This window comes from Protopterus annectens, chromosome 9.part0, assembly GCF_019279795.1.
Source record: "Protopterus annectens isolate FY-2018-M chromosome 9.part0, PAN1.0, whole genome shotgun sequence".
Classification (NCBI taxonomy): domain Eukaryota; kingdom Metazoa; phylum Chordata; order Ceratodontiformes; family Protopteridae; genus Protopterus; species Protopterus annectens.
The window spans coordinates 398,130,957-398,142,551 of record NC_056743.1 but is presented as its reverse complement, the minus strand read 5'-3'; the positions used below and the strand labels follow the sequence as shown (position 1 = coordinate 398,142,551).

Here is an 11,595-nt window from a genome sequence, read left to right as displayed (position 1 = left end):
GTAAGGTCTGAGACCCACTCAGCAGCAGAGGAGTCAGATTTGAATGCATCAGATGAGATAATATGGGCAGAGAGGAAGGAATACCTGTGTTGACAGGATCTAGCTGGATAGCCAGGTCCAAAACCACCAATACTTAGACTAGCACTATGATAAAGAGCTAAAATTGTCGAAGGAGGCCAACAGGATCAGCCCTGCTACTAGAAGGAGATGGGAAATTACCCAGTTCCATCTGTGTCTCCCAAAAGACCCTCATTATAGGCTCCCAATTGGCTTCTGAAGGACAGCATTGACTTTAAAGAGGATGTTGAAGCAGGTCAAGATTTTTGGATGAATGTCTACTACCTAACTTAAAGGGAGACCTGTCCCTAATTATTGTCTCCAAAATAGGTGAATTAGGCTTCGATTCCAAAGGGGGTAGAAATGTCCTTCCTGGGCACCTTGGAGAAAGAAGATGGGCCCTTCTTGTTGGTCTTGGATTTCTTTACCTTTCTGGTTTCACAGCTGAATGTGCAGGAAGCAGACATTTAACATTTTTTTTCCCTTTCTGCTAATGACCTCTGCCCAGATCCCCTGCAATTGGAAAAATCTACCTTAGAGAAGTGTAGGCAGATTACACTCATATAATGTGCATCATGGGGTGCGGAATTTATGCCCATAACTGTTTATCAACAGCAGATTAACCACAAGAAAACGATTTTAAATGTAGACAAGTAAATAACTAATTATACTATGATTTTAGCTATAGCTTTTGCAATACAAATACAAGATTCTAGGTCATGGACCAGTTCCATCTGTCTCTCCCAAAAGACCCTCATTATAGGCTGAGGCATTTAACAATAATGATAACTAATAACTCTTATAAAGCCTAACACCTTAACTAAGGCAGTATCTGTAAAAATCTCAGCTAATCTAAGAAATTTCTATGAGGAAAATAAGCTGTCAGTTAAGGACCAATACTTTCACAGTGAAGAAAGGTCTGATGGGAGAGATCACGAGATTGTCGGAAAGGTTTGAAAGAGCTTGAAGCACTGAAGCATTAGCTAATGGCTGGATTGGACATGAGGAGTGGTTTGGTGCCCAAATGTTGGATAGGTGAATGAAGTAGGATCTGTTCAGTACTACCAGTCAAAAACAGGCTGTAGTAATATTGTAGCAGAACTGTCATTTTTATAACAGAATTATTTGATTGAATTACTAGTTTTTCCTTCAGATCAGAGGCTATGATTCAAAGATGTCAACTAATTATCATTTACTGATAAGCTGCATTGGACAGATATTGTGGTAGCTGGACAGACTTGACAAGCTGTAACATGTAGCAAAAGTGTCCCTGGAATCTCTAGTTGATGCATCATTTTAACTCCCTCTTCCAGAAAAGCTTTTCCTATATACATAGAGAGGCTAGGGACATGAAGTCTGAATCACTCCAAATGAAGACCTCAAATGTTCAGACATCAGCAAGAAGCTGCTGTCAAAAGGTGACTGGTGCTTGTCATGTCTCATTAATTAGGACCCACTGGTGGACTAGAATACAAGGAAACTGAATAGTTAAAGGAAGAAACCTTTTATAAAATACTAGCAGGATCCCTGGATGTGAATGACAGGCACCTACAACCAGTAAAGCATTAGCTGTGTCCCAGGCATGGGACATTTGGTAAAGCTTTGGATAATGATTTTTGGATGGCCTCAAAGAAGTTCTGGTATTGGTATAGTGATGCAAAAAGTAAATGTGGGAGAAATATTCTTCAATGGTGACATTATCAAGTGAAGTAAGAGTGCTCTGAAGTACTCCTAAACAAAATGGGCATGTATTTCTTTGAGGCAATCAGTCAAACTGAATCCACTTCAGTAGTTGAAGGTCACTGTAGTGATTCAAATTTTCTGTTTGGAAAGCCTGTAGGTGTAGATGTCATCCAGCCAGAAATACTAGGCACTGTGGACGTACTGGGGTGTTACACATTTCAATACTGTGCTGGAGGCTTACTTGGGATTGGCAAACTGAGTAGTAGCCCTATTTTTCCAAAAATAAAAATGTGAAAAGTCACCTATAGAGGTCAGGGAATGGATTGAGCCTGGAACCAAGATTCCGTGATCTAAGACAAAAAAAAAAAAAAAAGCCAAACGTGAGTGGATGATTCTGGTCTCCCCTGAGCTTTACTTTGTCTTTCAAACTCCTGGTTACACTGTTAAAACTGACTTGAGAAAATTAATATATTAATGCAATATGAAATGAATGCCAAAGCAATCATCTGACCACTAAACAAACAGACTACAGAATAACAAAGTAAAACAGAGATAAAAGATAAAAATAGAAAGCGAGACAACAAAAACCTCCACAGACTTTTTTCTGGGTATTGGTCCTTTCTAATTCCACATATTCAAACAGAATGGAAAAGTGCTGCTCAGTGCATTGGTATATTTATTTTGTCAGGTTAGTTTTAACGGTCTAAGCAGGAGTCTAAAAGTAAAAATAAAGGTTAGAGGAGACAGGAATCATCCACTCGCACGTTGTCATTTTCAGAAAGGGAGACAAGAGGATGTGTTCCAATTGCAAAGGCATCCCAATTTTCAGTCATCTTTGAGAAGCTTATATCAGGGTGTTTGAAAGATTTTGTCTAAAACTCAAGCCTTTGATTCAGGAGCACTGATGAAAATTTAGTTGAATGGATGAATAGTGAACCAACTCTTTGGCATTGCATACATATTGCAGTTGGAGGAATCCGCCATTACAATCTAAATATGTTTTATGGGTTTGGAGAAGGTAAATGACTGTGAAATGCATTGTGAGATGTGTTACAACAGTATGGGGTCCCATGGCATGCAATCAAACAGTTCTGTATCTGTATTTTTGGCATTAAGTCTTACATGTTCAAGAAAAGTGCATGGCTCCTCCAATGGGTGCGACTTGCCTTCCCTGTTTATGATTTTCATGGACAGTATATCAAGTTGCAGCCATGGTATAGACAGCACACAGTAGGAAAGTCATGACTACATCTGTTGTAGATGAGGATGTGCTTTTAGCCTCAATTGACAGTCTCCTGTGTACAAGGGAATAACTCACTGCTGGCTGCGAATCAAATACGATGAAAGCCTGTACCCCCAAGTTGTGGTTCTCATCCATAAAACAGTGGCTTGTTTTCTACTGGTGGTGGGTTTATGGAACAGAGAATACAGCTGAAGAAATTTAAATATCTTGGGTCTCATCCACTAGTGGAAGCAGACAGGAACAAGAAATGACCAGCGAGCTTATAAGTGAAGCAGCAGTACTGTAGGTATAGTGTCAAACTGTGGTGGTGAGTCACAAGACAAAGCTCTCAATTTTCCAGTTACTTCACTTCCCTATCCAAGGATAAGCTTGTGAGTAGGAGTGCTAAAAATAATGTTTCCTCAAGTTGTAGCGAGTCTCGCTCTCAGTGGCAGAGCAAGGGACCTAGGAATGCAGGAGGATCTGAGACTGAGTCTAGTTACTCCTTTAACAGCAGTTATGTGAGGTGGTCTGGGCATCTTGTGCAGATGGACTGTAGGCAGGTTCAACTGGATGCATCCCAGGCATAATGTGTTGAATAAACAGGATGAGCTGGACACTGTTATTGGGAGTACGGAAGTCTAACCTACTTTGCTCAGCGTGTTACCATCATACCCACAAACGGACACACAGTTTATGAATTAATGAATGAAACTAATTTTAGAAACAACAAATGGAATACACTGCCGTACTAACAACTGTGTAATAGCCACCCCAACAAAAAACCTTAAACAATTTTAAAATGAAGTGTAGTCAACAAATCCAGAAAATGGTGACCACATATTTATACTGTTTTCCTTTGAGGAAGTCTGTAAGAAAAGGGGTAGATCTTTAGTAGTATTCCATTTCCTTAAAAAGGTAAGGGTCTTAGCAATGTGTATGACAGTCCATGTAGAGCTGAAGAAGTCAAGTGGGTAAATGGCATAAAAGCGCTTGTTTTTAACTTATTTATTTTATTTGCTTGTTTGCACACTACATTTAATAATAAAACTCCTGGTGAGCTCGTTATGTTCCTTTTAAAGTGCCCTTGGTGCTGGTTTGTGTGTTCCTGGTTTTTGGCACTTTGCTGCATTTTGAATCCATGTAGATTGCTATAGCTTCCATACTTAGTATTGGCACAGGCTAGCAGCGTGTGAGCTAAAAAAAAAAAAACAGTCATGTACCACTAATGCAAATATTTCCACTACAAATTATGAACATTTATGCAGATTCTGATTAAAATGTGACAGATGCAGAGAAAGAAACAGGCCAGTCAGTGTTATCTGCATTTTCACCTACATCACCCAATTATGATTGGTAGAAATTATACTGCCAACATTACTAATCTTCTTTCCAAGGTCACACAACCCTAAAGACACTTATAACTCCTGTGAGAGTTCAGTAGGCAGAGCTAACAACAAAAAAAAAAATCATTACATAGGTTTCAACAATGTGATTGCAGCTACTTTGCAGTTAACCATATAAATTCAGTTTTTAGAACTTATTTACTTGAGTTTAACGAGAACTGCTTTGTTTTCCCATATATGGCAGCATGTAAGAGTCCATAAAAGTGTCTACATATAAATTTTCTTTGTCTTTTGTGTTGCAGCTCACTGTAAGCATTTTGATTTCAGTTGTCCTTAAAATAATTAAATCTCGAAACTGCAATGATAAAAGTAGTCAGATTTGAACTTAGTCTGCACCTTTCCATCCCAAATTTTACTAATATAGCTTACAATACAGAAGACAGACATGCTCATCACCTTTATTGCATAAGTGTACAGTTTTCAGGCACAAGTCTAATAATGTAAGTACAATGTAGTTTGGCTTTAAACAGTTATTTTCTTTTTCTGCAAAAATCTATAAAAGCAAACAGAAACCAAAAAGAGAAAAGTGAAAAATGGTCGATGTACTCAGTCTTTGTAGTGTTCTGTAACAAACTGTGTTGAGGCCACTGGTTCTCCAAGTCTGAACTTTGCTGCAAAGTTTTCAATATCCCATGAGCCTAGAAATTAAGAAATAAACAGAAACACATGATTTACCATTACATTTTAAGAATGAAAAAATCATGAGTATTACTAAAATATTTTAAATATTGTGATTCCGGTAAGAGAGCTAGTGAAGATTAGGAAATGTGACTTTCAGAAAGACCCAGTTGCAACTTACTATTTATGTTCCAAATTGTCATAGTTTTTTCTTTAAATGTTAAGGATGAAAAACAATTGTGTGTACCATAGCAACTCTGGTCAGTCATTTAACTATAACTTCCATCCTATCTCCTCCCAAAAAAAATTCTGTTTTAATAACTAAAGTATCCATATCTATTGCAATAACTCTGAAAAGTAAATAAATAAAAGATTGTGTACTGAGTTTGAAAGTACTCATAGGATGGTTATGATTAGTTGTGATAGTGCATTTAATAATCATTACATTGAATTATACTGGGAATATAAATGGTTAGAAAAACTTATCAAGGAGTACACATAACCTGTTTCCATATACTGTGCAAGTTAAATGCATTTGGTTTCTCATAGATTATTTTGATTATGTCTTGGCAATGCAGGTTTGTTCAGTGATTTTTTCCCTTAGGACCAAATACATAAACATAGAGCAAAAGGTCTCTTGCACAACTGCAAAATAAAGAAACTCCAAGCATTTATTTTGCTGATCTGTTCACCAGGTAGGTGGGCTGGTCCTTTGATGTTTTTTTTTTTGGTCATGAAGTGAGCCAAAAGACATTCAGTGCTTCCAGTGTTGCTCCTTGATATTATCTTTGATAAAAATTACAAATCAAACATTTCCACACTAACTTACTGCATCTATAAGCTTAGTATTGATGTCACTTTCAGCAGTCACTAAGCTTTTCACTGATTATCTTCACAGTGTAGCTTTCAATATAATTTTTGACAGATATAACCATGTTAGATATATTCTCAATATATACAGTTTTACATTTCATAGATATGAATTTACATAACTCAAAACAACAATTGACAGCAAGTAAGGTTTGAGGAAGAATCATACAGTATGGATGTGTAGGAAGTTTTATTTGAGACAATTTTACTTATTAGGGTTATTTAGGATCAACTGATAATATGGCTAGAAAGGCATGCGTAAATGGACAGTTTTGTAAGGGCTAGTTTAAATATCATTTGCTTAATTCAGAGATTAAGTATTTGAAGAGCCACGGGAGTGTAGATTAAGAGTTATCCATTACTGAAGCGAATCTGTTAGTTCTTTATTTTCCATAATCTGTAAAACACTGACATTAGCAAGTTAGCTAACTCTTAAAGTTAGAGTAAGCACAATCTAGTTATTGCAATTCAATGTGCAACTTTCCTGAAGCTATTATTCACATTTCCAAGGCTGTAGCTTGGGTGGGGGCAAAGGGATGGCACCCCCAGGAGGAAGCTGTTGGGGTGCTTGACTGGCATGTTAGATAAGCTGTTGATTTATCCATGCAAGTCACTGGTGTAACCATTCCTATTGGGTGGCTAGGTGCATTAACCAGATGCAGTTAAGATCACAAAATGCATGCAACTATCTTTAAGCTCCTTCTTCAAATTTACACTGAACAGAACCCATTTTTTTGCCATGCATGCACCAAAAATTAGGTCTATATTACGTTGCTGAAATGCAATTCCAGCGAACACCTATCCATTGATACCAAATCAGCACAATAATTTGCTGAATGTAATAAGGGCAAAGATGTAGTTGGCCAACAACAGAACTTTGCCCTTTTCTCCACTGTAGTGCGATCTCGGATCTTAGTTAGGGGGGAGTGGGGGTGATGCCCCCAACTTAGGTAGGTTCAATTTCATGTAGATGTTTGTATGTTGTGCTGCTGGCAAGTATTTCCTTCCCCTTATTAACTTCAGCGAATTATTTCGCAGATTAGGTGTTGATGGATATATGTTTGCTGGAACTGCATTTCAGTGACATAATATAGCCCCAAAAAATCTGGTCTACAATTCCTCCTCACATAAAAGCAATTTTTGCTGAGAGTTAAAATCTTTCTCATTCAATTCAGACAAGCTCAATATATTAGCTGTCTCAGCAATGGAGTCACAAAGTAACCCAACTCTTCACCTCTATCTGAAGTTTGTTAGGGTGGCAACTCATCCCATTACCTGATTTTATAAAATCATTATGTTTAACATTCCTCCTACTTTCATCCCTAGTAAAAACATGTCTTATTACTCCCCCCTTTCTCTCTTCTGTAGCCCCCACCTCTCCATCACCTGTGTTATACATATTCCATTATGGATCTTCACCCTTGGTTTAGCATTCTTATCACTGCTAACACATTAACTTATTTTCATCCTTGTGTACATTATATACACTAACAACTGTTTTTATTTAATAACCACTGTTTGTAACTTAATTGGACTGTATCTGTAATCTTTACTAAATATTTTTACTTTGTGGCACGTATATTTTCTGTCAGCTGTGTTATTTTTTCTGACACTATGGCCTGGTTTTCTTTGTATCCACAGGCTGAGCCAAAAGGATCAGTGCTAAACCCTGTTCAACAAATAAAATAGCTGAATACTTGCCTTGTAACTTGTGCATGCTTTCAAGCACGCTACCTTGCCTGGATACCCAGCAGCCATACCCTCCCCTTAATAGTTATACTCTTTCCTATGTTTATAAAGCCTTTTCAAACCTTTTACCATCCATCCCTGTTCTCTAGTTTTTGGCTGTAACATATTTTTGCCCACTAGATGGCACTCTACACTAGGCTAGTTCCTAGTACACCTATCTGTTCTCCCCAGAATTGAACTGAAACTGAAATAGTGATCTAACCCTAAACTAACAAGGAAGCCTACTGCCCAGTCTTAGGACCTCTTTCCAGCCCTGTATTTCCCACTCAAATACTTTACTACATACTAGCACTCAGGTATCCTGTACTATCACTACCACTGTTTCTTACCCTCCTTACTTACCTGTATCAACTGAAAGTACCTCAGTAGTCAGCTACTCACAGATTGGTTTTGCTGAAATTTCTTCACTTACTTGTCTCTACCCACTCCGTTCGCCCTATGGGCTCACTCCGCTCACCTACCCTGCCCCCAATTCTCACCTACCCCCAGTACTCCTACACTTATACTTCCCTAACCACACCCACCTCTATTCCACTCCAATCACACTTTACCCCTCCCCTCTTTTTCATCCAGTACCTATCCACCTGCATCAATACAACCTACACAATTTCCTTCTTCTTTTCCTGTCTGCATTTCCATTTCTACTTCCCTACTTTTCTTTCATATACCTCCATATCACTATGCCTCCTCTACTAACCTCTTCTTATTTTAAACATATCCTCCTTTTCTCAGCTTTTCCTTTCCTTTTGTTGCCCTACCTCCTAACCTCATATGAACATCTTAGCCTTAAAGATCCACACTCCTTCAGTCAACACATGAGCTCACCTTCCCAAAACACATTCCAACCATTCTCTAACATAATTTCTTCTCCATGCTACCTTCTTGCAAAGTTTCACAGAAAGTTCCACATTTCCTACACTAATCAGGTTAACAAAACATCCATACACTTCCTCACCAAACCCTCTGACCTAATAAAAAGACTACTCCTCTCCCTTCTAGCAAGTGACATTCATCCCAACCCTGGTCCTAACAACAATGCTACTCTAAAACCCCTCTGTCCCCCTCCCTCTTGTCTATACTTACCCTCCAACCCCCCCTCTCTCTATAGCTCACCTTAACATCCGCAGCATTAATAATAAAACTGCCCACTTCCATGCACTGCTAGACATACATGCTTTCGACATCCTTTGCCTATCTGAAACCTGGCTCAAACCAGCAACCCTAGACAATGAGATTACTACCCCTGGCTACAACATCTTCAGACTAGACTGTACAGCCAAAAAGGGTGGTGGGATAGCTATTCTTTACAAAACAGGTATGCAAATTACTGTCAAACATGAAAAACCTCTCTCTATAAGTAATGCCGAAATCCTTATCTCCAAACTGCAGCTTAATACACACAAAGCCATCTATATAATCTGCACCTACCTTCCCCCTGTAAATAATATCAGTTCCCTAGAAGATATCCTTAGCTGGCTTTCTACTCAATTCCCGTAAGAAACCATAGTCCTAGGCGATGTCAATATAGACTGGAAAACCTGTACCTCTGTAGACCCACCCACCCTCTTAAATCTTCATGGTTTTTCACAAACCATTCAAGCCCCAACCAGAACTAACAAAACTAACAACAAAGAAAGCATATTGGACTGGATTCTGATAAATAGTCACTACCAAATGTATACAGTAGGGACACTATCTGATGATTTAAGTGACCATGCTCTTACTTATCTAATCAGACATAAAACTACTACCCCTAACCTAACTAAATACAAAATGGTCAGATCAAATAAAAACTTTAACCCTGAAAGCTTCCTTACAGAACTAAATGCTTGCAACTGGTCTCCTCTTAAACTACTGCCACTGGATGATGCTGTAGTTTACTTCAACTCCAGGTTCCTTTCTATCCTAGACTCTCATGCCCCCTTAAGATCTATTAGAATTAACTCAAAACATGTCCCTTGGCTCTCAAAAGATACAAGGCATAAAATTCTCCTGAAAAATAAACTCTGGACCAAATTTCATAGCACTAAAGATCCCTCTGACCAACTTAACTTTAGACAAATAAGAAACTCCACTAAAAAGCTGTACTTCTAGATAAAATGAACTACTACTGCCATTTACAACAAGCTAACCAACAAAATCCACAAAAGTTCTGGGCAGGCATAAATACTCTCTTAAAGCCTGGCCACAATGACACCCCATGCCCCTTAGGCACTTCCCAAAACAAACTGCTGATGCCTTCAATACCTTCTTTTCTGAAACTGTCCAGTCTCTAGCTAACCAACTAGCCCCCAATATCTCCTCTCAGTCCTCCTACTCTAACACTTCTTTTCCCACTTTTCAACTGCAGCCTGTACCCACTTCACTTATCTGTTCTCTTCTCCACAAACTTAAAACCTCCTTCTGCTGACCTTCTACCAGCTCAATATCTAAAAACTGCAGCCAATCCATTAGCCTATCCCATTTCCATTTTGATTAACAGAACCATTGTTGAAGGCTACATTCCTTCACTCTGGAAAATTTCACATATCATTCCCCTGCATAAAGGTGGGATCTCTACAGAACTCTCAAACTACCGTCCCACAGCCTTACTCTCCCCCCTAGCTAAAATCATGGAGAAATGCATCCAAAAACAACTTCTTAAACACCTGTTAAATCACAACCTACTAGCTGACTGTCAACATGACTTCAGGCCTTTCCACAGCACCACTTCAGCCCTCCTTTCCTTTACTGACTGCATCAACAAAAACCGGAACAATAACATACTTACCTCTGTTCTCTTTATTGACCTATCCAAAGCCTTTGATATGGTCAATCACCATATACTGTTAAACTTACTTAAAACTTTTGCTCTCGACTCTGGTGCAATAAAGTGGTTCAAGTCATATCTTCATAACAGACAACAGCCAGTGCATTGGCAAAACAACTTATCCAACCTCCTACTCATTACCTTTGGAGTCCCCCAAGGCTCAATACTTGGCCCCCTTCTGTTTTCTATTTTCATTAATGATCTACATACCAGTATGTCCTCTGCTACCTGTATACAATATGCTGATGATTCTACTTTGATTTGTTCTGTCTCATCCCCCTCTGAACTGCACTCTATCATCCAACAGACTTACCAAAATGTTGAAAAATGGGTCTTAAAAAAATGTTTAATCTTAAACCCTAAGAAAACCAAACTGTTACTTTTCTCCCCCACCCGAAAATCCTCTCCACTCAACTTCTCTGTCTTGTCTAGTAATGGCACCAACATATCTCCTGACCCTTCCACCAGACTCCTCGGAGTAGAGATGGACAACAACCTATGCTTTGATTCTCACATTAACAACACAATAAAATTAGTTAACAGAAAAATTGTCTCCCTGTTTAGAATTAAACCATTTCTTACACCACTTGCCAGAACTTCCATTGCCCATTCCCATCTGATTTCTACCCTCCTTTACGCCTCCCCCATCTATACATATTTTTCCAAAACTAACCTCTCCAAACTGGCTGTTGCCTACAACAGTATTGCCAGGTTTGCCTCTGGCTCCACCTTTAGAACTCACCACTGCTTAAACTAAAAACAATTGGGATGGCTTGAGCTGCAAAATCTGATCTTATTTCACCAGCTCTCCTTAGCCCATAAAATCCTCTACAAACCTACCGACACCCCTATACTCACTACCCTTATTAGTCCTTATTGTAACTTCAAAATCCTACGTTCTTCTAACAAACTTCTAATATCTACCTGTAAATCCAACAATGTGGCAGGTGACTCCTTGTTCTCTAACACAATAGGAAAAGCTTGGAACTCCCTTCTTTAACTCACTGGCTTTGTCCCTGTTTTAACCCTGACTAGCTTGCAATTTGCTCCTAGTACTCTCATTTATCATGCTTACAAATCTTTACTAAAACTCACTTTTCTCCTAACATGCTCAATTTGAACACCCTTTTATGTACTTATTTGCTTATTGTAGCCACTGTAAAAATACTATCATGCTATTA

General features: G+C 38.6%; 1 long non-coding RNA gene across 1 annotated transcript in view; it reads right to left on the bottom strand.

Moving 5' to 3' along the window:
* Nucleotides 1-4,750: 4,750 nt before the first annotated feature.
* The window catches only part of LOC122811231, a 1,439,925-nt gene continuing 1,433,080 nt past the window's right edge, over nucleotides 4,751-11,595 (bottom strand). The window contains exon 3 of the long non-coding RNA XR_006366228.1: nucleotides 4,751-5,006. This is a non-coding gene — a long non-coding RNA (uncharacterized LOC122811231). The remainder of the gene's footprint in view (nucleotides 5,007-11,595) is intronic.